The sequence below is a fragment of the Nerophis lumbriciformis genome, linkage group LG02 (genome assembly GCF_033978685.3).
Source record: "Nerophis lumbriciformis linkage group LG02, RoL_Nlum_v2.1, whole genome shotgun sequence".
Lineage (NCBI taxonomy): Eukaryota > Metazoa > Chordata > Actinopteri > Syngnathiformes > Syngnathidae > Nerophis > Nerophis lumbriciformis.
In genome coordinates, this window is record NC_084549.2 from 73,121,779 (window position 1) to 73,148,366 (window position 26,588).

General features: G+C 38.5%; 1 protein-coding gene across 3 annotated transcripts in view; it reads right to left on the reverse strand.

The window, feature by feature from the left end:
* Positions 1 to 26,588, reverse strand: part of sh3pxd2ab (SH3 and PX domains 2Ab) — a 283,993-nt gene that overhangs the window by 198,577 nt on the left and 58,828 nt on the right. The window lies entirely within an intron of this gene.

Consider the following 26,588-nt stretch of genomic DNA (forward strand, 5'->3'; position numbering starts at 1 on the left):
GTTTCCAAAAACAATTGGAAATGTGGACTCGTGAAACCACTGAACACTTTTCCATCAGTCCATCTCAGATGATCTCGGGCCCAGCGAAGCCGGCGGCGTTTCTGGGTGTTGTTGATAAATGGCTTTGGCTTTGCATAGTAGAGTTTTAACTTGCACTTAATAGGGGTGTAACGGTACGTGTATTTGTATTGAACCGTTTTGGTACGGGGATGTCGGTTTGGTTCGGAGGTGTACTGAACGAGTTTCCACACGGACATATTAAGTAGCGTAAACAATGCACACCGAGGCACAACACACGGCATGCTAGCAGCTAACGGGCTAGGATAGACTGACCATACGTCCTCTTTTCACCGGACATGTCCTCTTCTGCGGAGCTGTCAGGGCGGAGTTTCTTAAATGCCTCAAATGTCCGGCATTTTGAGTTAAGGTTGCGTGTATTTTCAATGTACGTTCAGGGTTAAGAAGGGGTTAAAAACAAAACAAACAGCAGCATTGGTGAGGGAGGGGCAGAGACAGAGAGAGAGAGAGAGTTATGATAAACGCGCATGCGTCACCAGGCTCTGCTTTTTATCCATAGATTTATCACATTTAATTTGTTATTATCTATAGCAGGGGTGTCAAAAGTGTGCCCCGGAGGCCATTTGCGGCCCACAGCTAATGTTTTAAAGGCCCATGGTGTCATGTCTGTGTAATCATGTTTTGTTTTAAGTCATGTTTTGTTTAGTTTCTGGCTTTTCACTCCCTTGTCTTGTTTGCATGATTACCCATTAGTTTCACCTGTTCCACGTTTGGACTCATTGTGCACTCTTGATTGTCACCATAGCAACCCATTAGTTTTCACCTGTCACGTCACGCACCTGTTTCACGTCTTGAGTCGCGCACCTGTTTTCGTTAATCATGTCTGTAGTATTTAAGTTCAGTGTTTTTCAGTTTGTCTTCCTGACGACCTCACATTTATGCTCTGTCCATTCTTTCCATGTCCATTCCTCAAGCAACTATTTTTGTCCAAGCCAAGTAAGTTTTTGTTCCATGTTTATAGTCTTTTTGGTTTCATAGTTTGTTCTCCGCCATTGTGCGTGTTTTTCGTTTGTACTTTTTTGCTATAGTCTTTTGGTTTCATAGTTTATTCTCCGCCACTGTGCGCGCTTTTCGTTTGTACTTTTTTTGGATATATTAATAAATCATGTACCTTCATTCCCGTCTCGCCCGAGCCAACTTTCCATTGCATCCCGGAAAAGCAAACACCCAAGATCAAGTCATGACACACGGCACATTCTAAAAATACTATTAAAATAAACAAAAACATAACAAAAGTGAGATAAAAAAGCTTAAAGGTGAAATGTAATTTAGAAAAAGTTGCAATGTTGACTAATAAAACAAAGCTGGGTTTTTTTCTCTTTCAAACTGTCATTGCTCAAAACATAATATTGAATCAAAATCAATGTTATTATGAATTATTGACCTATCCAAGGTTCCCATTACTTCACATCAAATATTACACTAAGAAAAATATTTTTTTGGTGGAAGATTTTGCAAATTTTGGTAAATAAATAACCCCAAAATTTATATTTTGTTGTTTTCTTATTGTACCGAAAATGGACCGAACCGTGACCTCTAAACCGAGGTACGTACCGAACCAAAATTTTTGTGTACCGTTACACCCCTAGCGCTTACAAATGTAGCGACCAACTGTAGTTACTGACAGTGGCTTTCTGAAGTGTTCCTGAGCCCGTGTGGTGATATCCTTTACACACTGATGTCGCTTTTTGATGCAGAACCGCCTGAGGGTTCGACAGTCACGGGCATTCAATGTGCAGTGATTTCTCCAGATTCTCTGAACCTTTTGATGATATTACAGAGCGTAGATGGTGAAATCCCTAAATTCCTTGGTTGAGAAATGTTGTTCTTCAACAATTTGCTCAGGCGTTTGTTGACAAAGTGGTGACCCTCGCCCCCGTCCTTGTTTGTGAACGACTGAGCATTTCATGGAAGCTGCTTTTATACCCAATCATGGCACCCACTTTGCGCCTAGAACAGTCCGGATGGTTCTTTTCCTCTTTGGTCCGGAGGACACAACGTCCACAGTTTCCAAAAACAAATTGAAATGTGGACTCGTCAGACCACAGAACACTTTTCCACTTTGCATCAGTCCATCTTAGATGAGCTCGGGCCCAGCGAAGCGTTTCTGGGTGTTGTTGATAAATGGCTTTGGCTTTGCATAGTAGAGTTTTAACTTGCACTTACAGATGTAGCGACCAACTGTAGTTACTCACAGTGGTTTTCTGAAGTGTTCCTGAGCCCATGTGGTGATATCCTTTACACACTTATGTCGCTTTTTCATGCAGTAGTGCCTGAGGGATCCAAGGTGTGTAATATCATGGCTTACGTGCAGTGATTTCTCCAGATTCTCTCAACCTTTTGATGATATTACAGAGCGTAGACCAGGGGTGCTCACACTTTTTCTGCAGGCGAGCTACTTTTCAATTGATCAAGTCGTGGGGATCTACCTCATTCATATCATTTATATTTACTTATTTATGAAATATATGTTTTTGTTAACAAGTTAAAGGTGTTTAATGATAATACAAGCATGTTTAACACATATAGTTAATATTGTTAAAAAATTAAAGGTGTTTAATGATAATACAAGCATGTTTAACACATATAGTTAATATTGTTAACAAGTTAAAGGTGTTTAAAGATAATACAAGCATGTTTAACACATATAGTTAATATTGTTAACAAGTTAAAGGTGTTTAATGACACTACAAGCATGTTTAACACATATAGTTAATATTGTTAACAAGTTAAAGGTGTTTAAAGATAATACAAGCATGTTTAACACATATAGTTAATATTGTTAACAAGTTAAAGGTGTTTAAAGATAATACAAGCATGTTTAACACATATAGTTAATATTGTTAACAAGTTAAAGGTGTTTAAAGATAACACAAGCATGTTTAACACATATAGTTAATATTGTTAAAAAATTAAAGGTGTTTAATGATAATACAAGAATGTTTAATACATATAGTTAATATTGTTAAAAAATTAAAGGTGTTTAAAGATAATACAAGCATGTTTAACACATATAGTTAATATTGTTAACAAGTTAAAGGTGTTTAAAGATAATACAAGCATGTTTAACACATATAGTTAATATTGTTGACAAGTTAAAGGTGTTTAAAGATAATACAAGCATGTTTAACACATATAGTTAATATTGTTAAAAAATTAAAGGTGTTTAATGATAATACAAGAATGTTTAATACATATAGTTAATATTGTTAACAAGTTAAAGGTGTTTAAAGATAATACAAGCATGTTTAACACATATAGATTCCTTTCTTTCATGAAGACAAGAATATAAGTTGGTGTATTACCTGATTCTGATGACTTGCATTGATAGGAATCAGACAGTGGTGATGATAACGTCCGCATTTTCGAATGGAGGAGAAAAAAAGTCTCCTTTCTGTCCAATACCACATGAAAGTGGTTGGTTTTTGGCATCTTATTTGTCCAGCTTCCGTACTCCTTTGTATACACTTTACAAGAAATACATTGTCGGCAAACTCCGTAGCTTGCTAGCTTGTGCACGCCAGCTTTCTGAGACTCTTATTTTGTTAGCGCAACTGTGCAACTGTTCAGTCGGTCTTTGGAGTTTTGACGACAGGTACGGCGCCAGAGTCTGTTGAAATAAAGTGTTTCTCGCCTTCCAGTCGGTAATTTTAATGAGCTGGCAGCAGCCAGCGTCATCTCAGAAGACCCTCGGGTGCCGTGAATGTCAATCAAGTGACGAAAGTGACGTCATAGTGAAGATTTATGATCGCTCATTTTTAGGACTATTTTTTTAATGCCTGGCTGGTGATCGACTGACACACCCTCCGAGATCGACCGGTAGATCGCGATCGACGTAATGAGCACCCCTGGCGTAGATGGTGAAATCCCTAAATTCCTTGTTGAGAAATGTTGTTCTTCAACAATTTGCTCAGGCATTTGTTGACAAAGTGGTGACCCTCGCCCCCGTCCTTGTTTGTGAACGACTGAGCATTTCATGGAAGCTGCTTTTATACCCAATCATGGCACCCACCTGTTCCCACTTAGCCTGTTCACCTGTGGGATGTTCCAAATAAGTCTTTGATGAGCATTCCTCAACTATATCAGTCTTTTTTGCCACTTGTGCCAGCTTTTTTGAAACATGTCGCAGGCATCAAATTCCAAATGAGCTAATCCATCCATCCATCCATTTTCTACCGCTTATTCCCTTCGGGGTCGCGGGGGGGCGCTGGAGCCTATCTCAGCTACAATCGGGCGGAAGGCGGGGTACACCCTGGACAAGTCGCCATCTCATCGCAGGGCCAACACAGATAGACAGACAACATTCACACTCACATTCACACAATTTTTAGTGTTGCCAATCAACCTATCCCCAGGTGCATGTCTTTAGAGGTGGGAGGGGCCTATCCCCAGGTGGGAGGGGCCTATCCCCAGGTGCATGTCTTTGGAGGTGGGAGGAAGCCGGAGTACCCGGAGGGAACCCATGCAGTCACGGGGAGAACATGCAAACTCCACACAGAAAGATCCCGAGCCCGGGATTGAACCCAAGACTACTCAGGACCTTCGTATTGTGAGGCAGATGCACTAACCCCTCTTCCACCGTGCTGCCCCAAATGAGCTAATATTTGCAAAAAAAATAACAAAAGTTTACCAGTTGGAACGTTAAATATCTTGTCTTTGCAGGCATTTATCAACAACACCCAGAAACGCCGCCGGCTTCGCTGGGCCCGAGATCATCTAAGATGGACTGATGGAAAAGTGTTTAGTGGTTTGATGAGTCCACATTTGAAATTGTTTTTGGAAACTGTGGACGTCGTGTCCTGTGGAACAAAGAGGAAAAGAACCATCCGGATTGTTCTAGGGTGAAAGTGTAAAAGGCAGCATGTGTGATGGTATGGGGGTGTATTAGTGGCCAAGACATGGGTAACTTACACATCTGTGAAGGCACCATTAATGCTGAAAGGTACATACAGCTTTTGGAGCAACATATGTTTTATCATGGACGCCCCTGCTTATTTCAGCAAGACAATGCCAAGCCAGGTGTTACAACAGCGTGGCTTCATAGTAAAAGAGTGCAGGTACTAGACTGGCCTGCCTGTAGTCCAGACATTGAAAATGTGTGAAGGCTAAAATATGAGAAGGGAGACTGTTGAACAACTTAAGCTGTACATCAAGCAAGAATGGGAAAGAATTCCACTTCAAAAATGTGTCTCCTCAGTTCCCAAACCTTTACTAAGTATTGTTAAAAGGAAAGGCCATGTAACACACTGGTAAAAATGCCTTTTTTGCAATGTGTTGCTGCCATTAAATTCTAAATTAATGATTATTTGCACAAAAAACAACAAAGTTTCTCAGTGTGAACATGAAATATCTTGTCTTTGCAGTCTATTCAATTGAATATAAGTTGAAAAGGATTTGTTGTATTCTCTTTTTATTGACCATTTACACAACGTGACAACTTCACTGCTTTTGGCTTTTTGTAATAATATTATTGATGAGATATCATGACAATTTGGACAGCCTTAATCAATATAGGAAAAACAAGCTTTTTTTCAGTTGACAGAGAACATTGATGAAGAAGTCAATAATATTAACATGATGCGTGCAAGTTATGCCGTTTGTGAGTCTGTCAACATGTCATGGTAATTAGCAGAGGTGGGACCAAGTCATTGTTTTGCAAGTCACAAGTAAGTCTCAAGTCTTTGCCCTCAAGTCCCGAGTCAAGACAGGCAAGCCCCGAGTCAAGTCCAAAGTCAAGACTGGAAAGTCTCAAGTCAAGTCCTAAGTCCTGCATTTTGAGTTTCGAGTCCTTTCAAGTCCTTTTAACCACAGACTAATATATTAACACAGATTGTGTATGCTTTTCAAACGCTGTATTTATTTATTAAAACAAGTGCATTTTAAATTGCAGGAAAGAAAATTGTGCTGACATTGCACTTTATAATAGCACTATTAACCAGTCATTTTAAACATTAACTCATTCCTTTACAGAACAAACACATTGAAAAATAAAGTGCAAATGTACTTATTTGTACAAAAGTGTTAACATTGAAAAAACATGACATATACGTGAACATAACAAAAAAGTTGTACTTTTTATATGTCAGGGCCCTATGCTGCATTGCATTTGCAAAAGACCAAATTAGCCAAGAGTCTGTCAGTCATTTGTGCACGATGGGGGCGTAGTATGATGCCACCATGGCTGAAAACTCGCTCCACTGGAGCACTGGAGGCAGGCACTGCCAAGACTCTCATGGCCACTCGGAACAGTGAAGGAAGAGTCTTCATGTTCAATGCCCAGAACAAAAGGGGGGAGAGAGTTTTTTTTGGGTTGGTGCACTACTTGTAAGTGTATCTTGTGTTTTTTATGTTGATTTAATTAAAAAAAGAAAAAAATATATATTTCTTGTGCGGCCCGATACCAATCGATCCACGGACCAGTACCGGGCCGCGGCCCGGTGGTTGGGGACCACTGAGGTAAACAACCAACAGTATGTCAGAAAGCTAGCTAAAACGGTACACATATTCATAATATAGTATACATTTTAACTGACCTTTATTTTAATATTTTTGTCTTTTTTTAGGTGGCTAAAATACGCGGTGCTGCTGACCGCCGTCTAACGTTACGTGTGATATATTGACTAACGTAACCCTGCTTAAAAAAAAATCCCTGAACAAAAAGTATGAATAAGGTAGTGAACTGCAACAGATTCCCGTGTTTGCAATAACGTTATAACGTTAGCAGTGAGTTTACAGCCTCACTGATTTAACTACACAGCAAATAAAAGTCACGTTACTTAGCCAATAAACGTTATCTTACATTCAAAACTTACCCTTCTTTGTGCGACTTCAAATGCCGGACGAAGTTGGAAGTTGTTGCCTCTCCATCAGTAATTTTGGAACCGCATGTGTTGCATATTGCAAACCGTTTTGTGTTGACCACCTCGTAATTTTTATACCCAAACGAAATTATTTTAGGTATCATTTTTTGTTCACTGGCGTGTGGTTTGGACATGTCTTCTTCGTTGGTTGTCCTGCAATTTGATTGGATGAATGCTGTGTGATGAAAACAAAGTACCGTAGATCTAATTTGATTGGCTGTTGTACTGAGACCACACCAGCTGACACACGCAACGCTGATAGACAAGTACACAATGAAAAATACGGAGCGCTCCCGAATAACTTTTTCATCTTTGGGTTTTGGGGAAAGTAGCAAGTCATGTCAAGTCATGTCAATTCAAAAGGCTCAAGTCCAAGTGAAGTCACAAGTCATTGATGTTAAAGTCTAAGTCGAGTTGCAAGTCTTTTTACATTTTGTCAAGTCGAGTCTAAAGTCATCAAATTCATGACTCGAGTCTGACTCGAGTCCAAGTCATGTGACTCGAGTCCACACCTCTGGTAATTAGTGTAAACATAGGACTGAGAGGCTGATGAGAGTGGACACCTGGACTCAGCAGCAGCACCCGAGCTGTGGCCAGTTATGGATATGAGCGTGTTTGGATAACAACTTATAACAACATTCAACTCTGTCACTCTGTAACTGACGCTGGCTTGGAACGGGAAAATATTGACTTTTTTTGGTCGATGATTTTCTGCTGGAGCGCATGAAAAATAGTGCGCATCCATCAAAAGCACGCCAGCAGAGCAACATCCAAACGTGAAGTGGATGCATGTGTTTGGATCAGGTCTTGGCAGACGTCCTGGCTGATTCTGGACTCATGCACCGGCCCCTTAGGAGACTTTCCCCATGACAACTATTAAGCAGATAAGGACCCTGGGTCGGATTCATTAAAAAGGCATTCTTTCATATTAGAGCGGGGTAGCAACAACAAAATATAGTTCTTTTATTTTGGTAACGGTACCAAAATGTATTTTGCTACTTTTCGATACTTTTCTAAATAAAGGGGACCACAAAAAATGTCATTATTGTCTTTATTTGAACAAAAAATGTTAGTGTAGATGAAACATATGTTTATTATTGTCATTTAGTCCTTAAATAAAATAGACAACTTGTCTTTTAGTAGTAAGTAAACAAACAAAGACTCCTAATTAGTCTATGCAGTAACATATTGTGTCATTTATACACCTATTATTTTCTCCTTTGATTTTAGCCCCCTTAAAACCCTCCTGTGTTACCAAACACAGGAGGGTTTTCAGGGCTAAAATCAAAGGATTTAAATCTTGAAGATGTGGAATATCAGTATCAGCATTGGACTGACCGATACTGCCCCTTTAACGACCGTATTTTTCGGACTATAAGTCGCAGTTTTTTTCCAGTGTGACTTATATATGTTTTTTTCCTTTTTTATTATGCATTTTCAGCAGGTGTGACTTATACTCCGGTGCGACTTATACTCCGAAAAATACGGTACTTGGTATTGATACACCCAATACCCAATAATGACTGATTTTTTTTTTTACCATTTAGCAAATTTATTAAAACTAAAAACCTTAAAAATCACATGTAGATAAGTTAGGGTTGTTCCGATACCAATATTTTAGTACCGGTACCAATTATTACCAGTATTTCAATACTTTTCGGTATTTTTCTAAATAAAGGGGACCACAATAAAATGTCATTATTGTCTTTATTTGAACAAACAATCTTAGTGTAGATGAAACATATGTTTATTATTGTCATTTAGTCCTTAAATAAAATAGACAACTTGTCTTTTAGTAGTAAGTAAACAAACAAAGACTCCTAATTAGTCTCCAGTAACATATTGTGTCATTTATACACCTATTATTTTGTCCTTTGATTTTAGCCCCCTTAAAACCCTCCTGTGTTACTAAACACAGGAGGGTTTTCAGGGCTAAAATCAAAGGATTTAAATCTTGAAGATGTGGAATATCAGTATCAGCATTGGAATGACCGATACTGCCCCTTTAACGACCGTATTTTTCGGACTATAAGTCGCAGTTTTTTTCATAGTTTGGCCGGGCTCCAGTGCGACTTATATATGTTTTTTCCCTTTTTTATTATGCATTTTCGGCAGGTGCGACTTATACTCCGAAAAATACGGTACTTGGTATTGATACAGCCAATACCCAATAATGACAATGGGATTTTTTTTTTACCATTTAGCAAATGTATTAAAACTAAAAACCTTAAAAATCACATGTACATAAGTTAGGGTTGTTCCGATACCAATATTTTAGTACCGGTACCAATTATTACCAGTATTTCAATACTTTTCAGTATTTTTCTAAATAAAGGGGACCACAATAAATGTCATTATTGTCTTCATTTGAACAAAAAATCTTAGTGTATATGAAACATATGTTTATTATTGTCATTTAGTCCTTAAATAAAATAGACAACTTGTCTTTTAGTAGTAAGTAAACAAACAAAGACTCCTAATTAGTCTATGCAGTAACATATTGTGTCATTTATACACCTATTATTTTCTCCTTTGATTTTAGCCCCCTTAAAACCCTCCTGTGTTACCAAACACAGGAGGGTTTTCAGGGCTAAAATCAAAGGATTTAAATCTTGAAGATGTGGAATATCAGTATCAGCATTGGAATGACCGATACTGCCCCTTTAACGACCGTATTTTTCGGACTATAAGTCGCAGTTTTTTTCCAGTGCGACTTATATATGTTTTTTTCCTTTTTTATTATGCATTTTCGGCAGGTGCGACTTATACTCCGGAGCGACTTATACTCCGAAAAATACGGTACTTGGTATTGATACACCCAATACCCAATAATGACAATGTGATTTTTTTTTTACCATTTAGCAAATTAATTAAAACTAAAAACCTTAAAAATCACATGTACATAAGTTAGGGTTGTTCCGATACCAATATTTTAGTACCGGTACCAATTATTACCAGTATTTCAATACTTTTTTTCTGTATTTTTCTAAATAAAGGGGACCACAATAAATGTCATTATTGTCTTTATTTGAACAAAAAATGTTAGTGTAGATGAAACATATGTTTATTATTGTCATTTAGTCCTTAAATAAAATAGACAACTTGTCTTTTAGTAGTAAGTAAACAAACAAAGACTCCTAATTAGTCTATGCAGTAACATATTGTGTCATTTATACACCTATTATTTTGTGCTTTGATTTTAGCCCCCTTAAAACCTTCCTGTGTTACCAAACACAGGAGGGTTTTCAGGGTTAAAATCAAAGAATTTAAATCTTGAAGATGTGGAATATCAGTATCAGCATACTGCCCCTTTAACTACTTGGTATTGATACACCCAATACCCAATAATGACAATGGGATTTTTTTTTTTTACCATTTAGCAAATGTATTAAAACTAAAAACCTTAAAAATCACATGTACATAAGTTAGGGTTGTTCCGATACCAATATTTTAGTACCGGTACCAATTATTACCAGTATTTCAATACTTTTCAGTATTTTTCTAAATAAAGGGGACCACAATAAATGTCATTATTGTCTTCATTTGAACAAAAAATGTTAGTGTACATGAAACATATGTTTATTATTGTCATTTAGTCCTTAAATAAAATAGACAACTTGTCTTTTAGTAGTAAGTAAACAAACAAAGACTCCTAATTAGTCTATGCAGTAACATATTGTGTCATTTATACACCTATTATTTTGTCCTTTGATTTTAGCCCCCTTAAAACCCTCCTGTGTTACCAAACACAGGAGGGTTTTCAGGGCTAAAATCAAAGGATTTAAATCTTGAAGATGTGGAATATCAGTATCAGCATTGGAATGACCGATACTGCCCCTTTAACGACCGTATTTTTCAGACTATAAGTCGCAGTTTTTTTCATAGTTTGGCCGGGCTCCAGTGCGACTTATATATGTTTTTTCCCTTTTTTATTATGCATTTTCGGCAGGTGCGACTTATACTCCGAAAAATACGGTACTTGGTATTGATACACCCAATACCCAATAATGACAATGTGATTTTTTTTTTACCATTTAGCAAATGTATTAAAACTAAGCACCTTAAAAATCACATGTACATAAGTTAGGGTTGTTCTGATACCAATATTTTAGTACCGGTACCAATTATTACCAGTATTTCAATACTTTTCGGTATTTTTCTAAATAAAGGGGACCACAATAAATGTCATTATTGTCTTTATTTGAACAAAAAATGTTAGTGTAGATGAAACATATGTTTATTATTGTCATTTAGTCCTTAAATAAAATAGACAACTTGTCTTTTAGTAGTAAGTAAACAAACAAAGACTCCTAATTAGTCTATGCAGTAACATATTGTGTCATTTATACACCTATTATTTTCTACACATTATGAGGGACAAACTGTAAAAACGGATTATTAATCCACTTGTTCATTTACTGTTAATATCTGCTTATTTTCTGTTCTAACAGAAAAATGTAATAATCACTTATTCTTCTCTTCTTTGATACTTGACATTAGTTTTGGATGATACCACACATTTAGGTACCGATGCGATACCAAGTAGTTACAGGATCATACAATAAAATATAATACCTAATAAACCAATACTGATGTAAAGGGTAGGTGTCGCACTGTTTTCTGTTTGAACATGTTCTATCTACACTTCTGTTCAAATGTAATAATCACTTATTCTTCTCTTCTTTGATACTTGACATTAGTTTTGGATGATACCACACATTTAGGTATGGATCCGATACCAAGTAGTTACAGGATCATACACTGGTCATATTCAAAGTCCTCATGTGTCGTATTTCCTGAGTGATATCAATGTAATTATAGTAGTATCGACTAGATACGCTCTTGTACTTGGTATCATTACAGTGGATGTCAGGTGTAGATCCACCCATGGCGTTTGTTTACATTGTGACGGCGGTGAGCTATTGTATCCTCCTACGGTGTGTAGTGAAGCATGTTTAGCTATTCCTCGTCCTCCAGTGATAATGCTACTTGTAAGAAACGTACTTTATTTGTCGCCAAGGAGGCCAGGATTAGTGATTTAGAAGTAGCTAAAACACGTTAGCCGCTAGCTAGGTAGCCATGTCTTAAAGCAGGTGTTTCAGTGTTATAACTTCACATTTGTACACATTATGAGGGACAAACTGTAAAAACGGATTATAAATCCACTTGTTCATTTACTGTTAATATCTGCTTATTTTCTGTTTGAACATGTTCTATCTACACTTCTGTTAAAATGTAATAATCACTTATTCTTCTCTTCTTTCATACTTGACATTAGTTTTGGATGATACCACACAAATTGGTATCGATGCGATACCAAGTAGTTACAGGATCATACAATAAAATATAATACCTAATAAACTGATGAAGAAATACCGATGTAAAGGGTAGGTGTCGCACTGTTTTCTGTTTGAACATGTTCTATCTACACTTCTGTTCAAATGTAATAATCACTTATTCTTCTCTTCTTTGATACTTGACATTAGTTTTGGATGATACCACACATTTAGGTATGGATCCGATACCAAGTAGTTACAGGATTATACATTGGTCATATTCAAAGTCCTCATGTGTCGTATTTCCTGAGTGATATCGATGTAATCATAGTAGTATCGACTAGATACGCTCTTGTACTTGGTATCATTACAGTGGATGTCAGGTGTGGATCCACCCATGGCGTTTGTTTACATTGTGACGGCGGTGAGCTATCGTATCCTCCTACGGTGTGTAGTGAAGCATGTTTAGCTATTCCTCGTCCTCCAGTGATAATGCTACTTGTAAGAAACGTACTTTATTTGTCGCCATGGAGGCCAGGATTAGTGATTTAGAAGTAGCTAAAACACGTTAGCCGCTAGCTAGGTAGCCATGTCTTAAAGCAGGTGTTTCAGTGTTATAACTTCACATTTGTACACATTATGAGGGACAAACTGTAAAAACGGATTATTAATCCACTTGTTCATTTACTGTTAATATCTGCTTATTTTCTGTTTGAACATGTTCTATCTACACTTCTGTTAAAATGTAATAATCACTTATTCTTCTCTTCTTTGATACTTGACATTAGTTTTGGATGATACCACACATTTAGGTATGGATCCGATACCAAGTAGTTACAGGATCATACATTGGTCATATTCAAAGTCCTCATGTGTCGTATTTCCTGAGTGATATCAATGTAATCATAGTAGTATCGACTAGATACGCTCTTGTACTTGGTATCATTACAGTGGATGTCAGGTGTAGATCCACCCATGGCGTTTGTTTACATTGTGACGCCGGTGAGCTATTGTATCCTCCTACGGTGTGTAGTGAAGCATGTTTAGCTATTCCTCGTCCTCCAGTGATAATGCTACTTGTAAGAAACTTACTTTATTTGTCGCCAAGGAGGCCAGGATTAGTGATTTGGAAGTAGCTAAAACACGTTAGCCGCTAGCTAGCTAGCCATGTCTTAAAGCAGGTGTTTCAGTGTTATAACTTCACATTTGTACACATTATGAGGGACAAACTGTAAAAACGGATTATAAATCCACTTGTTCATTTACTGTTAATATCTGCTTATTTTCTGTTTTAACATGTTCTATCTACACTTCTGTTAAAATGTAATAATCACTTATTCTTCTCTTCTTTGATACTTGACATTAGTTTTGGATGATACCACACATTTAGGTACCGATGCGATACCAAGTAGTTACAGGATCATACAATAAAATATAATACCTAATAAACCAATACTGATGAAGAAATACCGATGTAAAGGGTAGGTGTCGCGTTGTTTTCTGTTTTAACATGTTCTATCTACACTTCTGTTCAAATGTAATAATCACTTATTCTTCTCTTCTCTGATACTTTACATTAGTTTTGGATGATACCACACATTTAGGTATGGATCCGATACCAAGTAGTTACAGGATCATACATTGGTCATAATCAACGTCCTCATGTGTCGTATTTCCTGAGTGATATCAATCTAATCATAGTAGTATCGACTAGATACGCTCTTGTACTTGGTATCATTACAGTGGATGTCAGGTGTAGATCCACCCATGGCGTTTGTTTACATTGTGACGGCGGTGAGCTATTGTATCCTCCTACGGTGTGTAGTGAAGCATGTTTAGCCATTCCTCGTCCTCCAGTGATAATGCTACTTGTAAGAAACGTACTTTATTTGTCGCCAAGGAGGCCAGGATTGGTGATTTAGAAGTAGCTAAAACACGTTAGCCGCTAGCTAGGTAGCCATGTCTTAAAGCAGGTGTTTCAGTGTTATAACTTCACATTTGTACACATTATGAGGGACAAACTGTAAAAACGGATTATTAATCCACTTGTTCATTTACTGTTAATATCTGCTTATTTTCTGTTTGAACATGTTCTATCTACACTTCTGTTAAAATGTAATAATCACTTATTCTTCTCTTCTTTGATACTTGACATTAGTTTTGGATGATACCACACATTTAGGTATGGATCTGATACCAAGTAGTTACAGGGTCATACAATAAAATATAATACCTAATAAACTGATGAAGAAATATTGATATAAAGGGTAGGTGTCGCACTGTTTTCTGTTTGAACATGTTCTATCTACACTTCTGTTCAAATGTAATAATCACTTATTCTTCTCTTCTTTGATACTTTACATTAGTTTTGGATGATACCACACATTTAGGTATGGATGTGATACCAAGTAGTTACAGGATCATACATTGGTCATATTCAAAGTCCTCATGTGTCGTATTTCCTGAGTGATATCGATGCAATCATAGTAGTATCCACTAGATACGCTCTTGTACTTGGTATCATTACAGTGGATGTCAGGTGTAGATCCACCCATGGCGTTTGTTTACATTGTGACGGCGGTGAGCTATTGTATCCTCCTACGGTGTGTAGTGAAGCATGTTTAGCTATTCCTCGTCCTCCAGTGATAATGCTACTTGTAAGAAACGTACTTTATTTGTCGCCAAGGAGGCCAGGATTAGTGATTTAGAAGTAGCTAACACACGTTAGCCGCTAGCTAGGTAGCCATGTCTTAAAGCAGGTGTTTCAGTGTTATAACTTCACCTTTATCTTTACTTTTTACACCAAAAATGCGTCCGTTCTCCCTTTTCTGTCTACACGCTGTGTCTGCTTGTAAGTACTCTGTGTGTGTGCGCTGCCGAACATGCTCCTCTGCTTGTAAAATCAGCAATGTCACTACGTGACGACACGCCTGTAAAAAAAAAAATACTGGGAAGCAGTACTTTTCAAACAGAGTATAGTATTGTTTTTGATTCGATACTATACTAGTACTGGTATACCGTACCACCCTACGAAAAACTGAATGAGCTTGTGGCGTGAACATGTTTCCGTTGGCTCGTCCAGCAGTTTTATCGAAGACAGAGTGAAATAGAAATAGAGATACAAAATGTTAAATGATAACCGGGGAGAAGAATGATGGACATAAAGGAGGTGACCTTCCCAGCAAGCATGTGACCTTCAGCACGGAGCTGTAAGGAGAGTCTTCTCAAGAGGAGCACAAAGAATGCAGCGCTGGCTCGGTGCACCTCGCTGCAATCAATTTAACAAAGACGGACAGAAACACTCACACGGCCGCCAAATGATTAGCTGTGTTATCCTCGAGTGGGGATTGTAATGTTTCATCTCAAGAGTTCTTGTGGAACAATCTCAGCTTTAAAGTTTGTTTAGAACATCGCTCATTAAACAACTCATCAATGTATACACCACGCACAAACTTCATCTCAATTTTTTGCACTGTGGCCCGCGAGCGAGTTGACGGCCAAACGCTGTTAAATATTTGAATAGCTGCCTTTTAAGAGGAGCATTTAACCTTCAGTTAGCAGCAACACAGCCTCAAGTTTATGAAGCACGCACACCAGGGGTCCTAAACTCCATGTGCCCTAGGGGCCGCTGGAGGGAGTCCATACTTGCCAACCTTAAAACCACCGATTTCGGGAGGTAAGTGGCGGGGGGCGTGGTCAGGAGTGGGGCGGGGCGTGGTTAAAAGGGGAGGAGTATATTGACAGCTAGAATTCACCAAGTGAAGTATTTCATACACATATATATATATATATATATATATATATATATATATATATATATATACAGTCAAGAAAATAAGTATTTGAACACCCTGCTATTTTGCAAGTTCTCCCACTTAGAAATCATGGAGGGGTCTGCAATTTTCATGGTAGGTGCATGTCCACTGTATGAGAGATAACCTAAAAAGAAAAATCCAGAAATCACAATCTATGATTTTTTAACAATTTATTTGTGTGATACAGCTGAAAATAAGTATTTGAACACCAACATTAACATTTGGTAGAGTAGCCTTTGTTTGCAATTACAGAGGTCAAACGCTTCCTGTAGTTCTTCACCAGGTTTGCACAGACTACAGGAGGGATTTTGGCCCACTCCTCCACACAGATCTTCTCTAGATCAGTCAGGTTTCTGGGCTGTCGCTGAGTAACACAGACTTTCAGCTCCCTCCAAAGATTTTCAATTGGATTTAGGTCTGGAGACTGGCTAGGCCACTCCAGAACCTTGATATGGTTCTTACAAAGCCACTTCTTGGTTTTCCTGGCTGTGTGCTTTGGGTCATTGTCATGTTGGAAGGTCCAGCCACGACTCATCTTCAATGATCTAACTGAGGGAAGGAGGTTTTTGGCCAAAATCTCACAATACATGGCTGCAGTCATCCTCTCCTTAATACAGTACAGTCGTCCTGTCCCATGAGCAGAAAAACACCCCCAAAGCATGATGCTACCACCCCCATGCTTCACAGTAGGGATGGTGTTCTTGGGATGCTATGCATCATTCTTCTTCCTCCAAACACGCACAGTGGAATTATGACCAAAAAGGTCAATTTTGGTCTCATCTGTCCACAAAACTTTCTCCCATGACTCCTCTGGATCATCCAAATGGTCATTGGCAAACTTAAGACGGGCCTTAACATGTGCTGGTTCAAGCAGGGGAACCTTCCGTGCCATGCATAATTTCAAAGCATGACGTCTTAGTGTATTACCAACAGTGACCAAGGAAACAGTGGTCCCAGCTCTTTTCAGGTCATTGACCAAGTCCTGCCGTGTAGTCCTGGGCTGATTCCTCACCTTTCTTAGCATCATTGAGACCCCACAAGGCGATATCTTGCATGGGGCTCCACTCCGATTGAGATTGACCGTCATGTTTAGCTTCTTCCATTTTCCAATGATTGCTCCAACAGTGGACTTTTTTTCACCAAGCTGCTTAGCAATTTCTCCGTAGCCCTTTCCATCCTTGTGGAGTTGTACAATTTTGTCTCTGGTGTTTTTGGACAGCTCTTTGGTCTTAGCCATGCTGAATGTTTGGGTCTTACTGATTGTATGGGGTGGACAGGTGTCTTTATGCAGCTAACGACCTCACACAGGTGCATCTGATTCAGGATAATACAGTGGAGTGGAGGAGGACTTTTAAAGGCGGACTAACAGGTCTTTGAGGGTCAGAATTCTAGCTGATAGACAGGTGTTCAAATACTTATTTTCAGCTGTATCACACGAATAAATTGTTAAAAAATCATAGATTGTGATTTCTGAATTTTTCTTTTTAGGTTATCTCTCATACAGTGGACATGCACCTACCGTGAAAATTTAAGACCCCTCCATGATTTCGAAGTGGGAGAACTTGCAAAATAGCAGGGTGTTCAAATACTTATTTTCTTGACTGTGTATATATATATATATATATATATATATATATATATATATATATATATATATATATATATATATATATATATATATATATACATATATATACACATATACATATATACATACATACATATACATACATATACATATATATATATATATATATACATACATACATACGTATGTATATTTTTTTTTTTTTTTTTTCCTCTAAGGTTATATTTCTCCTCTTTAGTGGAGAAGAATTGTTGTACATTCTTTGGTAGCAGGTTATAGTTTGCTTTGTACATCATTTTAGCTGTTTGCAATTTTACCAAATCACCAAACTTTAATATTTCTGACTTAATAAATAAATGTTCTCTATATCCAACATGATGTATTATTCTAACTGATCTTTTTTGTAACACAGTTAATGAATGTAGCACACATTTGTAGTTATTTCCCCATATTTCTGCACAATAACTCAGATATGGTAACACTAGCGAGCAGTAGAGAATATGTAGTGATTTTTGGCCCAGGACATATTTTGCTTTATTCATTATTGAAATGTTTTTTGCCACCTTATGTTGTATGTTTTGTATATGAGATTTCCAGTTCATTTGATCATCTATTAATACTCCCAAAAATCTAGTTTCTTTTACCCTTTCTATGTCTACTCCGTCTATTTGTATTTGTGTATGATGCTCTTTTCTACTATTACCAAATAGCATTATTTTAGTTTTACTGAGATTCAAAGATAGTCTGTTTTTGTCAAACCATCTTTTTAATTTGTTCATTTCTTCTGTTATTATTTGTATTATCTTCTGTGTGCTCTCTCCTGAACAGAAAGCAGTTGTGTCGTCCGCAAATGAAACCAACTTTAAGTCCTTCGTAACCTTACAAATGTCGTTTATATAAAGATTGAACAATCTTGGTCCCAGTATTGACCCCTGGGGTACACCACAGGATATATCTAGCCGTGTTGACATATTTTCACCCATCTTCACATATTACTTCCTGTTGGTTAAATAACTTCTTATCCAATTCAATACCAAACCTCTGATGCCATATCATGTTTCAACGTTGTATTTGTGTTGTAGAATAATGGTTGGGAAATAACCAAATTTCAACGTCAAATCAACATCATGGTTGGGAAATAACCAAATTTCAACGTCAAATCAACATCAAGGCAGAACATTGGTTAAACGTTGTCAAAAAGCATGTTGTTTCAACCTTGTATTTGTGATGTAGAATATTGTTTGGGAAATGATCAAATTTCAATGGTCAACATGGGAGGAGTTCGGTGAGGCCATGGAAAACGACTTCCGGACGGCTTCGAAGCAATTCTGGACCACCATCCGCCGCCTCAGGAAGGGGAAGCAGTGCACTATCAACACCGTGTATGGCGAGGATGGTGTTCTGCTGACCTCGACTGCGGATGTTGTGGATCGGTGGAGAGAATACTTCGAAGACCTCCTCAATCCTACCAGCACGTCTTCCTATGAGGAAGCAGGGCCTGGGGAATCTGTGGTGGGCTCTCCTATTTCTGGGGCTGAGGTTGCCGAGGTAGTTAAAAAGCTCCTCGGTGGCAAGGCCCCGGGGGTGGATGAGATCCGCCCGGAGTTCCTTAAGGCTCTGGATGTTGTGGGGCTGTCTTGGTTGACAAGACTCTGCAACATCGCGTGGACATCGGGGGCGGTACCTCTGGATTGGCAGACCGGGGTGGTGGTTCCTCTCTTTAAGAAGGGGAACCGGAGGGTGTGTTCTAACTATCGTGGGATCACACTCCTCAGCCTTCCCGGTAAGGTCTATTCAGGTGTACTGGAGAGGAGGCTACGGCGGATAGTCGAACCTCGGATTCAGGAGGAACAGTGTGGTTTTCGTCCTGGTCGTGGAACTGTGGACCAGCTCTATACTCTCGGCACGGTCCTTGAGGGTTCATGGGAGTTTGCCCAATCAGTCTACATGTGCTTTGTGGACTTGGAGAAGGCATTCGACCGTGTACCCCGGGAAGTCCTGTGGGGAGTGCTCAGAGAGTATGGGGTAACGGACTGTCTTATTGTGGCAGTTTGCTCCCTGTATGATCAGTGTCAGAGCTTGGTCAGCATTGCCGGCAGTAAGTCGGACACGTTTCCGGTGAGGGTTGGACTCCGCCAAGGCTGCCCTTTGTCACCCATTCTGTTCTGAACTTTTATGGACAGAATTTCTAGGCCCAGTCAGGGCGTTGAGGGTATCTGGTTTGGTGGCTGCAGGATTAGGTCTCTGCTATTTGCAGATGATGTGGTCCTGATGGCTTCCTCCCGCCAAGATCTTCAGCTCTCACTGGATCAGTTCGCAGCCGAGTGTGAAGCGACTGGGATGGGAATCAGCACCTCCAAGTCCGAGTCCATGGTTCTCTCCCGGAAAAGGGTGGAGTGCCATCTCCGGGTTGGGGAGGAGATCTTGCCCCAAGTGGAGGAGTTCAAGTACCTCAGAGTCTTGTTCACGAGTGGGGGAAGAGTGGATCGTGGGATCGACAGGCGGATCGGTGCGGCGTCTTCAGTAATGCGGACGCTGTATCGATCCGTTGTGGTGAAGAAGGAGCTGAGCTGGAAGGCAAAGCTCTCAATTTACCGGTCGATCTACGTTCCCATCCTCACCTATGGTCATGAGCTTTGGGTCATGACCGAAAGGACAAGATCACGGGGACAAGCGGCCGAAATGAGTTTCCTCCGCCGAGTGGCGGGGCTCTCCCTTAGAGATAGGGTGAGAAGCTCTCTCATCCGGGAGGAGCTCAAAGTAAAGCCGCTGCTCCTCCACATGGAGAGGAGCCAGATGAGGTGGTTCTGGCATCTGCTCAGGATGCCACCCGAACGCCTCCCTAGGAAGGTGTTTCGGGCACGTCCGACCGGTAGGAGGCCACGGGGAAGACCCAGGACACGTTGGGAAGACTATGTCTCCCGGCTGGCCTGGGAACGCCTCGGGGTCCCACAGGAAGAGCTGGACGAAGTGGCTGGGGAGAGGGAGGTCTGGGCTTCCCTGCTTAGGCTGCTGCCCCCGCGACCCGACCTCGGATAAGCGGAAGAAGATGGATGGATGGATCAAATTAACATCAGAACCAACATTGATTAAAGGTTGTCAAAAAGCATGTTGTTTCAACGTTATGTTTGAGTTGCTCAACGTCAGGACCTAATTCAACAAGTTGTCAACGTTGATTTAATGTCATGTGCCTGCTGGGAACAAAGTGAACTGTCATTAGCATTAAAGCTACCAACACACAAAACAACAAGTTCCCAGTTGGGTTTGCGAAAAGCATTTTTAAACAGTCTAAATGGGGGACCTTTGTTTAAAATAGTTTAAATGGCACGATAAGGACCTTTCACTATATCTTTATTATATAAATGTGTGGGATATTACAAGTTGTATATATTCCAGACAGGCTGAGGCTGACCTGGGATTAACCTCCACAGGAGGAACCAGCCTTGACAGCACAGAACAGGAAGTCATTATAATAGAGCAAGTTGCTTGTCTGCATCCAGCAGCATTGTGCAGGCAAAACATTGCTTTTATTGACCTGAACTCTGCCCACTAATAGCATCCAAACTGGGGAATTAAACCACAATGGAAAGTAAGGAATTAGTCTGCAAAAGAGACTCCTTTAGAAGACGTTTCTACTCCGAATCAGAATAGTTTTTATTGCCATTGTTTGAGAACGGGTACACAAACTAGGAATTGTTCTTGGTGCAACATAAAACACATATAACACAGAATAGGTAATAAAATGAGCTATCAGGTCTTGTTATTGTTCTATTGTTATTATTCTAAGAAAGATGAATGCATTTAGTCTTGACTACAAACCTCTGCTACTCCCAGTCATTACAATTCAAATGTATGAATATTTGGCTCCCTCTAGTGACGTTATGACAACACAGCATTAACATACTGTATATGTTTTTTTTGCTGGCCACTAGATGGCAGTATATCACTTTACATCCTTGCCTCGACCATAATAAAGCTGTGGTCAAAACAGAGCATTATCTCTTAAAAGTAAGCATTTTTGAAGCAGGTCTTATTCTAAAAAATACATTATCAAAAAATACACACTAAAAAACTAACTTAATGTGAAAAAGTTGAAATGTGAGTGTTTTTTGTCTTTAAATATATACATGTATACATATAAATATATATGTCATACTTGCCAACCCTCCCGAATTTTCCGGGAGACTCCCGAAATTCAGCGCCTCTCCCAAAAACCTCCCGGGACAAATATTCTCCCGAAAATCTCCCGATTTTCAGCCGGAGCTGGAGGCCACGCCCCCTCCAGCTCCATGGAGAAACAGCCTTTTTTTTGCACGACGGGAGGACAACAGGGTGACAAGAAGTAAATCATCCAGACTAGAGATAAATTGTATTATTATGTTTATCTTACCTAAAAATAAATAAATTTATTAATTAAAATAAATAAATAAATGTTTACTATAATTTGCTAAAAACATCAAAATTAATTGTATTTTTATTTGTATTTTTTCTGACTCCTTATTACATCCAGCCATAGAATTATACATTAAAATAAACATATTTGAAATAATTAATTTTAAATGATCATAATAATTCATTAAAAATGACCATATTTAATTATTAAAATAATTGCTTGTTTATCAACAACTTTAGCATTTTATTCATTACATTTTGAAGCTCTCAGAAGCCAAGTTATGTTAGTGTCAAAGCGCTTTGAGTACCTTGAAGGTAGAAAAGCGCTATACAAGTACAACCCATTTATCATTTATTATTATTCCTTAATATTTATTTATGCAAGTTTGAAGTATCAATTATCTAAACACAGTTTTGTTTGCATATTTTCAGGATATATATATATATATGAAATACTTGACTTGGGGAATTCTAGCTGTCAATAAACTCCTCCCCTCTTAACCACGCCCCCAACCACGCCCCCACCCCCGACCACGCCCCCACCCCCCGAAATTGGAGGTCTCAAGGTTGGCAAGTATATTATATGTCCCTGGACACATGAGGACTTTGATTATGACCAATGAATGATCCTGTAACTACTTGGTATCGGATCCATACCTAAATGTGTGGTATCATCCAAAACTAATGTCAAGTATCAAAGAAGAGAAGAATAAGTGATTATTACATTTTAACAGAAGTGTAGATAGAACATGTTAAAACAGAAAACAGCGCGACACCTACCCTTTACATCAGAATTTCTTCATCAGTATTGGTTTATTAGGTATTATATTTTATTGTATGATCCTGTAACTACTTGGTATCGCATCGATACCTAAATGTGTGGTATCATCCAAAACTAATGTCAAGTATCAAAGAAGAGAAGAATAAGTGATTATTACATTTGAACAGAAGTGTAGATAGAACATGTTCAAACAGAAAATAAGCAGATATTAACAGTAAATGAACAAGTAGATTAATAATCATTTTTTACAGTTTGTCCTTTATAATGTGTACAAAATAATAGGTGTATAAATGACACAATATGTTACTGCATACGACTAATTAGGAGTCTTTGTTTGTTTACTTACTACTAAAAGACAAGTTGTCTATTTTATTTAAGGACTAAATGACAATAATAAACATATGTTTCATCTACACTAAGATTTTTTTGTTCAAATAAAGCCAATAATGACATTTTTTGTGCTCCCCTTTATTTAGACGAGTATCGAAAGGTATCAAAAAGCATCGAAATACATTTTGGTAGCGGTACTGGTACCATAATATTGGTATCGGGGCAACCCTACAACAAAGTAACAGAGCATTTCCTTTAGACCTCTTCAAATAAAGGTAAGAACACATACAGTGGTGGTGAAAAGTGTACATACACTTGTAAAGAACATCATGTCTTGAGTTTCCAATACTTTCTACAACTCTTATTTTTTTGTGATAGAGTGATTGGAGCCTTATTACTTGCCAAGGGACATGTAAGCAAATATTAACATTGCTGTATCCAGTGACGTGCAGTCACTAGAGGCAGGTGAGGCGGGGCCTCACCTGCCATCATGGAAAGAAAAAAATGTAAAAAGAAAAAAATATATATTAAATTGTTAAATGTATCCAGTGATTATACTATAAAGTTATTTTCCATTTAACTTCACCAGTTTTAGATTATTTCTATTCAAAATCGCTGAATTTTCACATTTGCCGTTCAAATACTGAGAAGAGACGGTGCGGTGAACAGCAGCCAGTTGAGGCACGTCACTCAGTGCCTCAACATGGATTGCGGACTCGGCTAACTGCTGGCCTGCTGTGCAGTGAGACTGTATTGCTATATGAACTATATTATACATTTCCATAGTTTAGTTAGCTGAGGTATATAATGTACAGTGTATTTTGTCAACAACTGTATGTGTAAAGTATTTCTTGTGCTGAGCGATCATAAAACGGCTGCAAAAGACGCAGTGGCTGAGGCTCGCCTCCTGCACCCCCGCCGTAGAATGCACGGCAACCCCTGACGGGAGTGTTATATCAACTAAAGCCCACACTTAAACTTTCCACGTGCAAGATTGAATCTATTTAAAAAAGTTATTTCAAAAGAAGCCAAAAAGTGCAAAAACAATAATGTTGGTGTTGGAGGAGTTGTGAATGACTGCTGGGCCACAACATTAGGTACGCCTGCAGACTGCAGGTGTACCTAATTCACAACTCCTCCAACACCAACATTATTGTTTTTGCACTTTTTGGCTTCTTATTAAATAACTTTTGTAACCTATTTTTATGGGCTTTCCTCTTTGTGATGTTAAGTTCCTGTTATGCGCTGTTATACAGTATATGCCTTGAGCTCTTATTTTGAAGGCGCTAAGAGCGGAATTTTGACACGTTGGAGTAGAGCGGAAGTTTTTGAAAGAATGTAAATAAAGTGGTCCTCGTGTAAACTGGAGCCTCCGTGTGTGTTATTTTGTAGTTTCATACAGTATAGGCCACATTTATAAACCCTCGGTTACACTTTTTTAAATAGATTCAATCTTGCACGTGGAAAGTTTAAGTGAGGGCTTTAGTTGATATAACACTCCTATCAGGGGGTTCATTAATCCAGCACAACAGCGGCACATTTATAAGTAAAGGTAAGACCATAATAACGTTTTTTTTATTAAATGTGCTTTTTTTGTGTGCTACAGTTTGTATGTGTAAAGTTAAAGTTAAGTTAAAGTAGCAATGATTGTCACACACACACTAGGTGTGGTGAAATTTGTCCTCTGCATTTGACCCATTCCCTTGTTCACCCCCTGGGAGGTGAGGGGAGCAGTGGGCAGCAGCGGCGTCGCGCCCGGGAATCATTTTTGGTGATTTAACCCCCAATTCCAAGCCTTGATGCTGAGTGCCAAGCAGGGAAGAATGCTGGTATGAGCTTTTAAACATAACCCGTTAACTGCTGCCAATCAAATGGTGAATAAGATACTCTTTAGGGTTCATATGTTTGTAAATCTGACTGTGATGAAGTCAGTGCCTCACCAGCCATCAACCTCACCGCACGTCACTGCTGTATGTATACTTTTGACCCAGCACATTTGCTCACATTTTCAGTAGAGCCATAATAAATTCATAAAAGAAGCAAACTTCATGAATGTTTTTTGTGACCAACAAGTATGTGCTCCAATCACTACATCACAAAAAAATAAGAAAAGATTGTAAAGTCAAGACAGCCATGACATGATGTTCTTTACCACTGTATGTTTTTTAGATCTATTTTAAAAAAAAATACAACTAATGGGATTAAAAAGTATTTTCCTTTTTATTTGTGTCCTCTTAATTAAAGAAAAGGGTATTAGAATGTCTTAGAATTCCAACTAACGGCACGTCACTGCTGATGTAACCAGTGTGAATAGTCACTGTCAATTCTGAGGAATTGTCACCAAGGACTGGATCAGTTAAGAGATAACATTCACATTAAAGTTGAACATGTTTCATCATTGGATGAGTTTGCGTCCACATTTTGGCAGCAATATAAAACAAATACTCTCCTTTGATGACTTCTAAGCATTCAGCCCCCACAAGCTTCATTTTTAAGGGTTCTGGACTGTCTCACAGACCGCAGGTCACTTGCTCACTTTGAAGTGGGATTAACAAGAACGAGGTGACTGGCCTGCTGGTCTTGGAACTCAAGAGGTTGCTATTTTTGTTGTAGAATATTGCTTGGAAAATGGTCAAATCAACGTCAGAACCCAACATTGTATGTGGGCTTTGTACCGAGGATGTCGTTGTGGCTTGTGCAGCCCTTTGAGACACTTGTGATTTAGGGCTATATAAATAAAGATTGATTGATTGATTGATTGATTTCAATGGTCAAATCAACGTCAAAACCCGACATTGATTAAACGTTGTCAAAAAGTATGTTGTTTCAATATTATGTTTGAGTTGTAGAATATTGGTTGGGAAAAGACCAAATTTCAATGGTCAAATCAATGTCAGAACCCAACATTGATTAAACGTTGTCAAAAAGTATGTTGTTTCAATATTATGTTTGAGTTGTAGAATATTGGTTGGGAAAAGACCAAATTTCAATGGTCAAATCAACGTCACAACCCAACATTGATTAAATATTGTCAAAAAGCATGTTGTTTCAATATTATGTTTGAGTTGTAGAATATTGGTTGGGAAATGACCAAATTTCAATGGTCAAATCAACGTCAAAACCCGACATTGATTAAACGTTGTCAAAAAGTATGTTGTTTCAATGTTATGTTTGTGTTGTAGAATATTGGTTGGGAAATGACCATAATTCGATGGTCAAATCAACGTCAAAACCCGACATTGATTAAACGTTGTCAAAAAGTATGTTGTTTCAATATTATGTTTGAGTTGTAGAATATTGGTTGGGAAATGACCACATTTCAGTGGTCAAATCAACGTCAGAACCCAACATTGATTAAACATCAAAAAGCATGTTGTTTCAATGTTGTATTTGTGTTGTAGAATATTGGCTGGGAAATGACTACATTTCAATGGTCAAATCAACGTCAAGGCCTGACATTGATTAAAC